Here is a 15,882-nt window from a genome sequence, read left to right as displayed (position 1 = left end):
TAAAATCTCTCACTGCCTCCATTTCTTCCCCTTCTATTTGCCAGGAGTTTCTATTTGCCAGGAGTTATTTCCCCTTCTATTTGCCATGGAGTTTTCTTGGCAGGTATACTGCAGTGGCTTGCCAGTTGCTACTCCAGGTGGATCACGTTTGGTCAAAACTCTTCACTATGATCTGTCTGTCTTGGGTGGCCCTGCACAGCATAGCTCATAGCTTCTCTGAGTTATTCAAGCCCCTTCGCCACGGCAAGGCAGTGATCCATGAAGGAGGTCTCTCAGGTAGGCTAAGAATATATAGGCAAGGTTATCAATTGTCTATAGAAAGCTGCAGTAATTTCCTCTTTCCCCCTCCTCCACCCCTTGTGTGCTGTTATGGATGACAGAAGCAACTTTCCTACAGGACACTTACAAGCTGGATGAGTATGTAAAGCTAGAAACAGATGATTTAGTCAGCCAAAAATGTGCAGACGGAGGAGTCCCATTGTTCCTTCCATGATTGTAAGTGCACGACTGTCAGCAGTTACATTTTAGAATGGCTGAGCCCATTAAGGTGATGGCTTCTGTCATCATGCTTAGTTAGAAGCCTTATTTGACCACAGCTCACTTTCATATTCTGTCTTCAGCTCATTGTCAGCCTAGCACATTAATGGAAAGCCTGCTGGGGACCAGGCTGAGATGGACTGTGATCACTAAAAAAGAGATGGTTGGAGGGCTGAGTTTTATTTTTAAGGGAAGTCCTTCAGTGCAGAGGTATGTGTGGAATCATTTAAAATGTATGAAAATGCAATTATGCCCATGTTCATTCATTATTTAGACAACAATGCCTTTGGGAGGGGAATAGGACAGGTACGCAGTTCTCAGATTACCAAAATAGTGATGATCCTACAGTTTAATCACATTAGATTCAAGAAGAAGAAGAGAAGAGTTTGGATTTGATATCCCACCTTTCACTCCCTTTCAGGAGTCTCAAAGCGGCTAACATTCTCCTTTCCCTTCCTCCCCCACAACAAACACTCTGTGAGGTGAGTGGGGCTGAGAGACTGTGACTGGCCCAAGGTCACCCAGCAGCTGCATGTGGGGGAGTGGGGACGCGAACCCGGTTCCCCAGATTACGAGACTACCGCTCTTAACCACTACACCACACTGGCTCTCATGCAGATCATGCATCTTCAGTCAGACTACTGACTGTAGTATGATCTTGTAAAGTGAATACGAAGCCCAAATCTGAGATAATCTTAAAATCTGAGTTATTCCTGCAGATACCATAACACACACACACACACACACACACACACACACACACACCAATTACAATAAAAACACCCAGTAACCGAATGCAAAGACTAGTGGTATGATAGGAAAATATAATAGATCAGCAGTATATGCATGAACACACAGTTATATCTCTATTTGTCGTCTGATCTCAAGTAACACATGGCCCAATTATATCAAGACTGGATAACTGCTATGCACTCTACATGGGACTAGATTTTAAGAGTCTTCATAAGCTGCAGTTGACCCAGAGTGCAGTGGCAAATTTATTAGGAAGTGATTGCCCATATCTATGGGAACATGTTGCATCTATTCTGCAATGTCAGCGGCACTGGTGGCCAATTTGCTTCTATGTCCCATAGTCTCCATATCAGGCATTGGGTCTTTTGACCCAAAATGCCCTCAATGGAAAATTCTGTAAAATTATCATTTTTTAAACAAAACTAAATAAAAAAACTAAGCAGAGGACAGAAATTGTAGTCCTAATGAACAACCATTTTTGACTCACAAGAACACAAGCACAGATATCCTTTTCTCAGAATGTTTCCCCTGAGGATGATTTTATATAATCATTTATGACAGGAAAAGGTCACCCCCTGGTAACTTTATTGCCGTCACTCTTCCATTCCCTGTCATTCTCCCTTGATTTGTTTATTAAATTGTTCTTCCGTGCATGATTAAATATAAATCTTGCCGTGTGAGGTCATATTCGTATGGCCAGAGGTTATATTAACCACTATAAAAAGACAGGGGGAAGTCAGCATGTGTGATGCAATTCTAAGAACCATGAGAGCAGTCCATATGCACATCAGATCTTTGAATGTGTCTTTTTCTCCTCCTTTAACCCACCCCAAAGTCACATAAAACCCTGTCGACATAGTAGAATAAACTTACAAATAGCATTCAGTAAGATCATACGTCAGCTGGACAACTAGCCAACTCATCCAACCACAAAATAATTATAATTGTAGGCAGTGGCCGACCTACATTTTGAGTTAACCACTGTTATCTTCTTCAGTGGGGTTCTTCCATGACAGACCACCACAATATATATATATATATATATATATATATATATATATATATATGGCTAGCTACTGCATTTCAGATTTTGATTAAAATTGCTCTACTGGATTATCTCACATGTCAAAGTCTCTGGTGTGAATAAATATTTCCTATGCCTTATGGTTTTCAAGTTATGTGCGGGATGAAAATTAGGGAAATGTTATATACATGCATGAATAAGGTTGTTTCTGGGGCCCCTCTAGGATGATTAGGGACCCTGAAGCTTCCTAACTTTCACAGTAGATCCGCCCCTGATTGTAGGGCTGTATCCAATACTGTTCCTCCGCTGATGAAAGGCTTCTGTGACCCAGCAGAGATTTCTGAGAGTGGAAGGGGGTGTGAGTTGCTTTTCACAAATTTCCCCCTTTCCCTCGGGCCCTGTACTCTACTTCCCATGTATTCCAAGGTTCCCCCAAACTACAGCAGATTTTGTGGGGGCTGCAACAGCAGGCTGCAGAGTGAAGTTGGAATCAGTAAAACCCCTCTCCCCTGTCTGTCCTGCCTAACAGAATCTCCTCTCAATCAAAGGTCATTCCACGAGTGAAATTAATATAATCTGCTGTTTTTAAAGCTACCTTTCATTTACTTTTGTATCAAATTACTCAGATAAGAGGTTGTTTGCATGTGGAAAGGGGCTGAGCGACAATGCTCAATGACGGTGGGATTCTGTGCAGTTGTTTACCTTGTTTCTAAAACGTTGCGTGCGTACCTTGGACTTCGTCTTCATATTCTGCAGAAATTTGGTTATTCGTCTCAGAACTGATGCAATGCAGTCACAGATTGGTTTTCGAACAGCTTAGTTCTCGAACGCTTTGGCTCCCAAACGCCGCAAACCCGGAAGTGAGTGTTCCGCTTTGCGAACTATTTTTGGAAGCCAATCAGAAGCCGCACTTTGGTTTCTGAATGTTTTGGAAGTTGAACGGACTTGCGGAACGGATTCCGTTTGACTTCCGAGGTACGACTGTATATCATTTGGGGAAGGGCAGTAGATCAGTGGTAGAGCACTTGTTTTGGACATAGAAGATCCCAGGTTCGATCCAGTGTGGTGTGGTGGTTAAGAGCGGTGGACTCGTAATCTGGTGAACCGGGTTCGTGTCTCCGCTCCTCCACATGCAGCTGCTGGGTGACCTTGGGCTAGTCACACTTCTCTGAAGTCTCTCAGCCTCACTCACCTCACAGAATGTTTGTTGTGGGGGAGGAAGGGAAAAGAAGATTGTTAGCTGCTTTGGGACTCCTGAAAGGGAGTGATAAAGCGGGATATCAAATCCAAACTCCTCCTCTTCTTCTTCTTCTTCTTCTTCTTCTTCTTCTTCTTCTTCTTCTTCTTCTTCTTCCCAGCACCTCCAGGTTGAAATCTTGGCCAGCCAATGCTAGTCAGTGTAGACAGTACTCAGCTGGACTGATTTTGTATACCTCTGAACACCAGTTTCTGGGAATTTTAAGTGGGGAATATGCTCAAGTCCTGCTTGCAAGCTTCCCATAAGTTTCTGGTTGGCCGCTGTGAGAGCAGGATGCTGGACTAGATGGGCCTAGATTCAGCAGGGGTCTCCTTATGTTCTTATTATCCTTACTGCACAGGAATATTCATGGAATGCTACAACTATAAGCACAATGGGGTGATCGAGGGTTGCACTCAAGGTAATTTTGGGGGAATGTGTAATGACACACACGACTTGTTCATTCTCATTCTGATTGCCATCTTTTGAACCAAGAAGAAACTTTTGCCTTGGTCAAACTGACCCATACTTTCCACTCAGGTGTGCTTTTTAAGGTTTAAGCCGCTTACACTACAGGTGTCCTTTTGCTTAAACCTGTTCTCTGCTTAAAGTGCTTAAGTGTGGATTATCTCCAATGGTGGCCTTTGCACAGGAAGTTGATTACATTGCCTCACAGTCCCTAATCTATGATTCTATGTTTGTTTGTTTGTTTGATTGACTGAAATATAAATCATTAATAGGATGTTCTCCCCCCATACAGGGGCTTCCAAACATCTTTGTTATCTTATCCCAGCTATATTTCACAAACATAGGTTTTCTTTCTCCTGTATTTTGTTGTTATAGTTTGGGAATGAGGGATCAGGGATATTATTCCAATTCCTATTCTGAGCCATTAGTAAGGTATGTATCAGCTACAACATTCTGAATCAGTCCAGCCTCTTGTAAAGCCTGAGAATTAATAATGTGTGAAAGAGGAAGGAAAGTGCTGGATTTGGTCACCCCTTAAGCAGCTGAGGCATTTTTACTGAAATGGGGGAAGAAAATGAGAGTTTATGTTGTAGTCAGGTGTTTTTCGGTCCTCAACAAACCAGTCATTTTGGCCTGGAAAGTCCCTAAACCTGAATAAAAAAAAATATGTTAGCAACCTATCAAGTAGCACTATAAACAATAAAGTGATTTTATGTTATCAAAGTATACAAAGCAATAAAATGACAACATTCCAATTGCACCCCAACTTTTGAATTCACTATCCCCACCAAAAATCATTATCCCCAAGAAGTATGGACACATTTAAACGTGAATTAACAAGTGCCTGCCAACCACAGCGAAGGAGATTATGTTGCCTGACATTAATAGGGTGTGCTAGGCCCAAAACACCATAAAGGGAAAACATTAATTAGGTGTCAGAACAAGGGGATATGAAGTGGCAAGTTTGGAAGCTCCTAATAATGCCTATGCATGTTTTGGTACACTAATATATCCTGGTGTTACATCATTATTAGGGACATAAAATTATTCTGTAATTTACACCCACCCTGGAAATGTATTTATTTAAGAAATTTATACGCTACCCTTTGTCAAAGGGCCACAAAGTGGTTTACAACATAGTAACTTAACAAACATTGTAACATTCATGCATAACATAATATTCAAAAAATACAAATTTAACAGTTATACACATACAATTCATAACAAGCAATTCATAATAAATAGCAGCATCAATTCATTCATTCAGCCGCTGATACCTTCATCCCAAAGCCTGCTGAAAGGTTTTTCTTTGCTTATTTCCAAAAAGAAAACATTTTATTTTATTTTATTATTTTATTTGGATTTGTTTTCAGAATTTTTATGCTGCATTAATTGTAAATAAAGCCTCTAAGTGCTTTAGAAAAACAAATATGTGGCTGGACACACCTCAGTGGGGAGGTCATTCAGAGCCATCACTGAAAAGGCCCCTTTGTGGTGTACGTGGGCAACTTTCAGCAGCCAGAAACATCATAGCCAGACACTGGAGAGACCTGTCAGCAGTAAGCATGGACCAATGGTACCAAATAGTATGGGAAACAGCTTTACTAGAAAAATTAACCAATAAACTGAAACTAACATGGGGACAAATAGAAGAAGACGCCTTCACCCCGGTATGGTTCCCCTTTATCACATACACAGCCCAACAAGACAATGACAAAAATCCACCAACAGCATACAAATCAATATGGCTAACCTGATCCAAAACACCCACCCACCTCACTCAAACATGAAAATAAAGACCACCACAGCCAACCACAAATGAACAACCACACCCTAGGTCAACCCCACCTCTCTCACCACCAAAGGAACACAAGTGAACAGCAGAGAACCTGCACAAGCAATGCTGACACAAAACCCCACATATATTAAGTAAAATAGAAACATCGCCACCCGACCCCACCCCCACTCATCCCCCCCCCTCTTTCCCCCTTTTCTTCCTATTGGGTGTTCAGACCCAGAGACCTCCCCCCTAAATAAATTCACACATGACTGAAATTTTAGTTTTGGTTTTTGGCAGAATTTAGGCCACAACTTTATTGATTACAGAAGGTGAGTGGTTGCATAGGCTCTGGTTTGACTAGCCCCCTGCACCCTTGCAGGCAGTGCTGACCCAGCATACCAGCATAGGTCAGCCAAGGGTGAACACCTGGGTAGGCAAAAAGCCAGGAACAGACTATGTTCACCACCCAGATGCCCCCCTGGACTCAGACACGGGCACAACCCCATATAATAAAACATAAAAAGAGAATTACACAAAGAACCCTTCAGAAGGAGGAGATTGGGAGAATGGAAAGAGGGATGAGATGGAAGTGAGCTGACAAAAAATATATCCATGCTTACCACACACTTCCAGACCTGTTCATTGAGCATTCATCCTGATTTGTCTGCAGGGAAATTGGACATTGACTTTACCTTACCCTTACCCTAAAGTAAGAAAAATGTCTCAAAGCATCTTATGAAGTTATTATCTTGCAGCTTCACACATCCTGGCCTTCAGTCCACAATGACCGCTCCCTGCTTAAAACAGGGGGCGCCCTTTGCGTGGACGCGCGCAGCCCCTAGATCTGGAGCAGCTCCATCAGCATAGGCTTGGCTTTGCCTTCCCTCAGGTGGGATACCTGGAGGTCTCCGCCTACCTCAGTCAGTTGTCCAATCCCACCTGGGGGAAGCATTGCCAAGGAGACCAGGCCAGGTAGGGAGGGATTACCTGCCCACACAATAGAGGGAGGATCTTACCTGGGAATCCTCACTTGGCTCCAGAGCTTCTCCCACCCTACCCACCCTCAGTTAATGTCTTATTTTGCAGGTTAACTTTTCTTCACAGGTATGCGGCTGCTGCTACGTTAAGGTCGCTGTTAAAGGGCCGGAAAGGAATTTCCCTGCATTGGCAGGTTCACCTTTCCCGTAGCAAAAAGTCACAACTTTGGCGGTATCAGGCCTTGGGCGGAATCCTTTAGTCCATCTTCCTCTTTGCAGCGGCGATACCAGGGTTCCCTGTTAAAGGGGTTTCTGAAGCGAGGCTTTGACCGTACGCCGAAAGGTCGTCATTGTTCTCCCCTGCGGTGGCGGCGTAACGGGGGCGGCTATCTCTGCTTGAACATATGTTCTCCAAAGCCGGCCCATCCCCCCCCACACACACACTGGATAACCCTGATGCTCCCTAGGTCCCCGGCTGGGGACTGGGGAGGGAGAATGCCCAATGCCTGAGCCAAGGTCTACCCACATTTGAAATTTAATAAAGTTGTGGCCAATTTAATCCCATAGCACGTTGTCTTGAGTCGTTATTCCACATGACGGGGGGGGGGACCGCTCGGGATCTGGGGACTCCGCCTGTCCACGCAAAAGCTTTTCAGCATGTGATAGTACAAAGAATCCTACAGGCTAGTGAGTGCTGATGGCAGTGTTGAAGTGCTCTGCTCATTTAAGGATAGACATGGCACCTGTTGAACGCAGTGAGATTTTCAGTTTAGAGCAAACAGATCTGTATCTGAAAGTCTGGCTGCAAGCCTAAGCACAGTTTACTCTTTGGTTTGTGTTTTTCTGGAAACCAGGGTTGCCCCCAGACTGTCACTATTTTGCAAGAAGGATTCAATCTCATAGTGGAAATGTATGCAATTACTTTTTAACAACAAATCCACTTAAAAAGAAAACACTGAATGTTTTAGTTAGGAAAATGACAGGGAGTTGCACCGAGAAGTGTGTGATAATGATTGATTGACAGGAAGACATATAACCTCCCTGTAAACAATTCAGGATCAATGTTTAAATGAAGATCAGACATTTCAAACCTTCCATGTGAGCTTTGAGCAAGCAAATCAGGGTGGTTGCTCAATACACTGGTTTGTCTGGAGGAGCCTCAGCAGATAATTTACCCCACCTCTCCTCCCCATGAGAAGAGTGATGTGATTCCTTTAAACAGTCACCATGCTTCTTTATCTTGGAAAATGTTCAGATAGAGCCGCTCTGTCAGACAGAGTCGAGTAAGTGTATTAAGAGAAGTCGAGTGGAAGGTGAACATGTGAGAGCAATCCTGAGGCATGACAAAATGCAGACACACCGCCGTCCACTCAGGCACTTGTTACAAGCACATAAACACTTGCTGTTTCAAGATAGGAGGGAGAGGGTGCCACTGCAAACCGACTAAATCAGAGGTCCTCTGTGACTGTTATTTATCAACTCCTAATTAACTGTTAATTTGCTGGTCTTTGGGTTCAAGCACAGCTCTAATTTATTACAGGCAACAATGACAATGTCAAACCCAAGGGATACTCTATGGAGCACTTTAGCCAGGCACTCTTTTCATTACTTGAAGAAATTCACATTCCTTGTTCAAGGAGAGAGATGACAAGCTTTATGTAAGCAAAGAAGACACATCACTCTTTGAACATGAATGTGGGGGGGGGGGGACTCGTGACTGAACTTCCTCCTGTTGTGACAGAATTCATATTGCTTTGCTGGAAACTAGGTTATCTGTAAATTTTGCAGATTCAAAGTTGAGGAATCTTTGGGAGGTATTTTTATTCAAAAAGCCATAAAACACCATTAGTAATTGTACAAGAATACTTCTGAAGGGCTGTAATCACCAGAAATGATGGAAATAATACATAAAGTCACATTACTATAAGACACTAATTATTAAGCATGAGCACTAACCACCATATTCAGTTTGCAGTGTAAGAGGAACATAAAAGCACAAGCGATATAGTCAGGAAAATTAATGCACTATTCCCCACAGCTAAATGTACCCTAGTGCTTCTGTTCTTATTTCTAAAGTCCTTTTTGCACTTCAGTACCTGTTGCATTATGGAACTGCGGCTTTTTGACCAATATACCTCCATATTGGGTGGCGCTGTTGGTGAAACCACAGAGCCTAGGGCTTGCCGATCAGAAGGTCAGTGGTTCAAATCCCTGCGACGGGGTGAGCTCCTGTTGCTTGGTCCCTGCTCCTGGCAACCTAGCAGTTCGAAAGCACGTCAAAGTGCAAGTAGATAAATAGGTACTGCTCCAGCAAAAAGGTAAACGGTGTTTCCATGCACTGCTCTGGTTCGCCAGAAATGGCTTAGTCATGCTGGCCACATGACCCGGAAGCTGTATGCCGGCTCCCTCGGCCAATAAAGCGAGATGAGCACCGCGATCCCAGAGTCGTCCGCGACTGGACCTAACTGTCAGGGCTCCTTTTACCTTTACCTTTACCTCCATGTTACACTAAATTTCAAATAGTAGAAAAGAACTGTATGCTGTTATATATATACCCCAAATTTCATCATACAAAATTGTAACACAAAACTCTCATGATGTTCTGATATAATGGGGTTGCAAAAGGTTTTTCTTTCTGAAAACAATTAGCATGGAAATGAGCACTAAACCTCTGATAGATTTTCAGGAGAACAGCGAACTTTGAAGGATACCTGTGTTTCAGTTTGCATTTTGTTTTGAAAAGTGTGAATTAAGTAGGCTCACATTAAAATCTGAATCAATCTGAATTTTTCTTCTATCTCTAGCTGCAGGCCTTAATGTGACAAATAAAGTGCTCCACAAATAAAACCCTAATGTTTAATAATTGCATTTCTTTTACCTAAAATAATGTTTCTTCCATTCTCCTGCCCTCCTTTCAATGTGTTTTAAATAAAGCACTCCCAAGCTTCAAGCTGCTCACTTAGATTTACAACCAAACTGGGCACAACATTTTCTGGCAGGACAGATGCAAGACAATGTATTCTTTTAGCTATCAAGAGGTCCTTCAGTAGCAGATTTAACCTAGTCAATTAAGTGTATAAAGAAATCTCTGCCGCTGGATAAGGTAACTAAGTGTGTGGGGAGCAACTTGTGGTTACATTTAAAACATGCAATTTTTACTCCCTGTTTAAGTAAAGGAAACAATAATGGGGACCTTAATTGCAAAAAATTACCACTGTTCCTTTGAGTTTGACATGTGCTTAATGACAAGGCGGATGGAAACATTAAGGGTAATGCTGCTTGGCAGACAATTGGAGCTGATAATCACCCTCATAAAGCTATTGATAGTAATCTATGGACGTATTCTGCTAATTCCAAGCAGAAGTGGCTCATTGTGCAGAGTTAAGATGCTGCCTGCTACAGCAAAACAATAAAGGATACAGCGTTCACATAGTTCTAAAGACTCCTTGAGGGATGATTACTTAAAGATGCAAAATGCTAGTTCAGTCATTACCACCACCATCAGAGGTGAACACTATTTTTGCAACATGCTGAGTTTCCATATGATAGCACAGTATTTGCTAGGGGAGCTTGTGCATGTCCACAACTTTGGTTAAGATTTGAAAGCCAAGATTGCTTTGGTTGTCTGTGGCGTGATCCCCACTTTCAAAGGGCTTCCCCTGCTGTGGCAAAGCGGGTTCTTCTCTTCTTCATTCCAGCAAGGGAAGCCTTTAAAAATGATGATCATGCTTGTGTTAACACTGCATGCACACTCATGTCATGCCCACTTGTAGTATGCACTCTTGTAGTATACGCTCAGCCACTGCTGCAGGTTGACCTCAGTGGGGAAAAGGATGTTCATCTCTGCAATAAGAACTTTTTCAGAGGGCCCAGCCAGGCAAGTGTCCTTGGTGAGTCCTGCCAGGACACTGGAACTCTGGCTTTGAGGGTACCTGGTGAGGACAGCACCCCCATGTGCACAACAGATTGGCATGGACCCCGCCATTTGTTTTCATTTTGCTTTTTTACTTCAAGTCTCTTGTTGTTGGTTCTTAATATCTTGAGAGGTTGCCTATATATATACTTGTGGGTGGCCTGAACATCTGATCTGCTCTATTAATGGTCAAAGATCGCCATGAAATACTCCATATCCTTTTACTTTGTGCTCAACTATCCTTCCTGAAAAGTCAATAGCTTTCATAGTTTTAATACTTTCGCACGCAGCATGGAGAATTGAAACTGATCAGAAAACAGCACTTTCCACTTAATTTGGTAATCTGTAACCTCCTAAGTGCTACATTACAGGAAAGGGGGAAACAATAATTTCACAAGTAAAACGTGACTTCTTTTCTAGGACAAACTAGGCTAAGGGGAACAGCAACACGGTGAAATTTCAATGGCCCAGAACTATGCTTGCTGTATAAGGAAAGGCAAACTCGATTCTATCTAAGGTATAGATTTCTATTCTGACCCAAATTAATCACATCATAGGTGACAACTCCCTGGGGCTCTGGGTGCCCGAGCACCCACAAATTCCCCATGAAGGGGCCAGGCACCCACAAATTTTGGTGCCAGGGCCATGCACCACAGCCCCAGGCACCCACAGTCACAAGGCCAAGTTGGCACTCCTGAATCACACGCAGCACTGTTTCCATGCCACTACAGTTTCACTTATGGGACGCGGGTGGCGCTGTGGGTAAAACCTCAGCGCCTAGGACTTGCCTGATCATCAGGTCTTTCGGTCCCAGCGCCTGCCAACCTAGCAGTTCGAAAGCACCCCCAGGTGCAAGTAGATAAATAGGGACCGCTTACTAGCGGGAAGGTAAACGGTGTTTCCGTGTGCTGCGCTGGCTCGCCAGATGCAGCTTTGTCACGCTGGCCACGTGACCCGGAAGTGTCTTCGGACAGCGCTGGCCCCCGGCCTCTTAAGTGAGATGGGCGCACAACCCCAGAGTCGGACACGACTGGCCCGTACGGGCAGGAGTACCTTTACCTTTACCTTTACAGTTTCACTTGCGGCAAAAATGAAGTTATTGGGCTCACTGCTCACCACAGTGGAATTTTATGTAATCAGTTACATTATCATGATGTTATTCCACATCATGCATTTCAGTGCCAAGGAAATGTAATGCAAATGTGGGGTGTGTGAGCGTGTGTCTCAACATTTGCAACTGAAAACAACAGTAGTTAAATACCAGTTGTATTGGCTGGATGTGGGAAGAACAAATGAATATCAGCAGTTTCTACTCCAGTTTCCATCAGAATTCTCTGACATCCATGCCACACACGTGCACAAACGTGTTCACTTAGTATGAATCTTTCCTGACTTTATTTATTTAACAGGATTTATATACTGCTTAATCATCATAACATCTAAGCAGTTTAAATAAAACAATTTAAATTAAAATACTGGGGAAAAAATCAGATGTTGAAAACAAAATTGACCCAAAATATTCAAACTTTGAATAAAATCAGCAGGTTTTTTTAAAAAAGAAAATGCGTAATAAAATAAATGTACATGTCTGGACAGGCTTACCTAAACAAAACAATTTTTTAGCAGGTGCCAAAAATAACACATTGAAGGTTCCTGCCTAATATCAATAGTAAGGGAGCTCCAGTGTGTGGGTGATGCCACAATGAAGGACTTATTCCTTGCAAGCATGGAGCGAACATTATGTGGCATTTCCGAAAGTGCTGGAGTTATGTGGGTCTCTGGGTCACTCCTTGGGGTGAGCAGGCCCTGCAAAATCTCTTCCAAATGTAAGTCATAAGTAATGGTTTAATGATCTCAAGGAAAACAATCTAGGCTTCTCATTTTAGTTTGGCTTGGGTCCTAGTGATGACACCACTACCTCACACCATGACTACAACTCAGGGTCTCCTGCCACTGTGCATTACTTACTGCCATGCCATCATCTGTTTCGTAAGCTTTTTCATAAACAAACAAGGTCCCTCAGCAAAAGACAGTTCCTGCTCCACTCCCCATTTTTAGTCCATTTGCTTTCAGGTAAGCACCTGAAGGCTCTGATTTTGTCTTAAAATGGGATTAAGTCCAAGGCTTCCCAGAAGTGTTGGCGTTGAGGAGGGATTTTGAAGGAATCGAGGTGGACCATCTAAGTATTTTGAAAAGGCACACAATGCACAGAGGCCAGAAGAGAGGCAACTGGGAAGGTCATTAAGCGAGCAGGTGCATTTCAGGTGACTATGTGTAGTGCAGTTGGAAGAATGTCACACGGTCAAGGTAATGTGGGTATTAACTTGTTTTCTCCACCTGTTTGCTGAGCTTTGTCCATAAAGAACTGCTTGAATCAGCATCTTGATCAAGAAATATCCATAAAATACTTAGGCAGCAGAGTTTCTGTTCCTACTTTTCCCTTTATGGGAAAAGTCTCCTGATACTGCCATTTTGCAAAGCCCTGAAGCACTCTATAGTTGTGATCTAGGTTGCAGGTTTGATCCCTGTACGGTACAGCTGCATATTCCTGCAATACAGAGGGTTAGACTAGATGATCCTCAGGGTCCCTTCCAACTCTACGATTCCATGATTCTAAGAACGCTTCCTATAAACATGAAAAATGAATACTTCCCTCAATGCAGTTGTGTTAGAACAACACTTACGTGTTTGGTAGAAGTGCGAATTTCAAGGGTTTCATAATAAGGATAGATAACAAACAAGAATGTGAGATGTGGGTGGGTGTAATGTAAAAGCATTAAAAATGTTCCTCCAGTGATTACATTCTTTGCTTTTTTATTATACACAAAGGGTTGTATCTATAATGTTTTAAAGTAGTTATATGCACCATAGCCAGATATGATTCATTTGGCCATTGCATTAACATTTTAGTGCCGTTTTATCTAAGAGTTCATGGTATGTTTTTAAAACCCCAGCTTAATGGAAGCCAATCAATCATCACATTTTTCAAAGCACAAATTATTTTAAATTTTTGTACTACACGGAGATAATCACTGCAGAAAGATATGCATATCCTATTGTTTTGACTGATGTCATTCATTTTTCTTGAGGCTGACCCGTATGATGGTTTAAGTGCTGAAGTTAAGCAGGCAAATGGATGTGTTTTTCTGGGGTGTTTCCACTACAGCTGCCTTTTTAGCTCTAAAAATGCCAAATGTCTGATAGCAATATGCAGCTGCTGCTCCTCATAGGAACAAAATTAACTGGAGTGATCACTGACAGCCTATGCTTGCTCCTTTTCATCATTTCTCCCATAAATGAAGACCCAACACATTTTGTTTCAGAAATGTGAGTATGGGGTACAGTCCCAGACAGGAACGTAGTAAGTTGCCTTCTACCATGCTGGACTCTTGGACCATCTACATCAGTACAGACCACACTGACTGACAGTGGCTCTCCAGGGTTCAGACGGGAGATATCTAGGGCTACCTAGACAATTCAGGGTTTGAACCTGGAAGCTTCTGCATGCAAAGCAGATGCTCTACCAGAGTTGCACCCCTTCCCTGAAAAACTGGAAAGCTCATTGGAAATATTTACATGCACACACTTCTCTCCATCTTCCATCCAGGCAAGCAAGAGGCATTATGGCTGTCCAAGGGCACAACTGGACAGGGCAAAGCACCTGAGAAGAGTGCGCAGCAGATCTGAATAGAGGTGTGGTGTAGGGAGGGGGAGCGAAGTGGCAAGGGTCACCAGGGTTGAAGAGAAAGGTCTGGGAGGAGATGCACATTTGGTCCTCTGGACCTGAACTTCCCCACTCCAGACCTACTGGTGATTATCATGGCCCTCTGATTCTCAATGGTTTAACAGTCATAACAGTGGAAAGGCTTTCTCTGCTTTTAGGTTAGGCTGCTGAAAGGGGAGCTTGGCAAGAAGCCCAGAAATGGATTTTCATGAAGAGGAACTGTGAGCTCAGCTTAGATACTTGGGCAGAAGATGTGCTCTGGGGAGGTCAAAAAGTTGAGTTGTCAAATGGTCAGCTTCACATTGGAGAGAAGGGCAAGTGGTGCCCATAACTGTGGGACTTGAAGAGGAACATTTGTCCTTTAAAGAGTTGGCAGGTGACGGGGGGGGGGGGCTGACCACTGACAGAGGGACAGTGGTGGTGTTTGTATTTGGTTGGTTGGTTTCCGTTTATTTCTTCAACTACCCAAGGCAGTGACAGCAGTAGAGCTTTTCATAGTGGCTGCCATCTTTCTCCCTTGGAATGCCCTGGAATTGTGCTACATCCTATCATTTTGAGGAAGCTTCTGGGGATACAAAATGGCAACCCCAACTAGTCATTACATTTGATCCCAGAAGGCCCCTTAGAATAACACAGTTCTTCATAATGAATCCTAGGGTCATGCAGGGAAGAGAAGATGGTGGCTGGTGGCTGGTGGCTGAAGGCTGTTGGGAAGAGCTCTGGCACTGCTTCCCCACCAAAGTCAAGATCAGCCATCAGTTCCACTGCTGTCCCACCATGATCAATAAACCTGAAGGAAAGGTGGGGTATAAATGGTTTTTTTAAATTCTAAAAAAAAAAGATTATAAATAAATAAATATCCCTCACAGAAATGTTCCCAAAGATTAACCTCCGGAAAAGTGATGAAATGCTTTCCTGCATTTTCACTGCCTATAAATGGGGTGCCAATTTTGGGGGGTGGGGGGCTTTGTCCCATCACTAGCAATGTCCTGTTTCTTAATTCTGTTTCTATCCCTTAAACAGCTGTTTTGCACTAGACTCCAGTTGGGACATGGGTGGCGCTGTGGTCTAAACCACTGCGCCTAGGGCTTGCCATTGGAAGGTTGGCAGTTCAAATCCCCATGACGGGGTGAGCTCCCATTGTTCGGTCCCAGCTCCTGCCCCCCTAGCAGTTCTATGCATGACAAAGTGCAAGTAGATAAATAGGTACTGCTCTAGCAGGAAGGTAAACAGTGTTTCCATGCGCTGCTCTGGTTTGCCAGAAGCGGCTTAGTCATGCTGGCCACGTGACCTGGAAGCTGTCTGTGGACAAACATCGGCTCCCTGGGGCTATAGAGCGAGATGAGCACGCAACCAAGTCATCTGCGAATGGACCTAATGGTCAGGCGTCCCCTTACCTTTACCTTTTACCAGTTGGTTGATTTCAGCATTCTAGTAAAAATAAAAAAAGTAGATCCCGCAAGAATTAA

The 15,882-nt window shown here is 43.3% G+C and overlaps 1 long non-coding RNA gene across 1 annotated transcript in view; it reads left to right on the top strand.

The window, feature by feature from the left end:
* Positions 1–2,954: 2,954 nt before the first annotated feature.
* LOC308472216 overlaps positions 2,955–15,882 on the top strand; it is a 71,640-nt gene continuing 58,712 nt past the window's right edge. The window contains exon 1 of the long non-coding RNA XR_013983359.1: positions 2,955–3,289. This is a non-coding gene — a long non-coding RNA (uncharacterized lncRNA). The remainder of the gene's footprint in view (positions 3,290–15,882) is intronic.

The sequence above is a fragment of the Podarcis pityusensis genome, assembly GCF_964106645.2.
Source record: "Podarcis pityusensis genome assembly, chromosome: 2".
NCBI lineage: Eukaryota > Metazoa > Chordata > Lepidosauria > Squamata > Lacertidae > Podarcis > Podarcis pityusensis.
The sequence above is the reverse complement of the archived record's forward strand: the minus strand, read 5'-3'. Positions and strand labels throughout refer to the sequence as shown.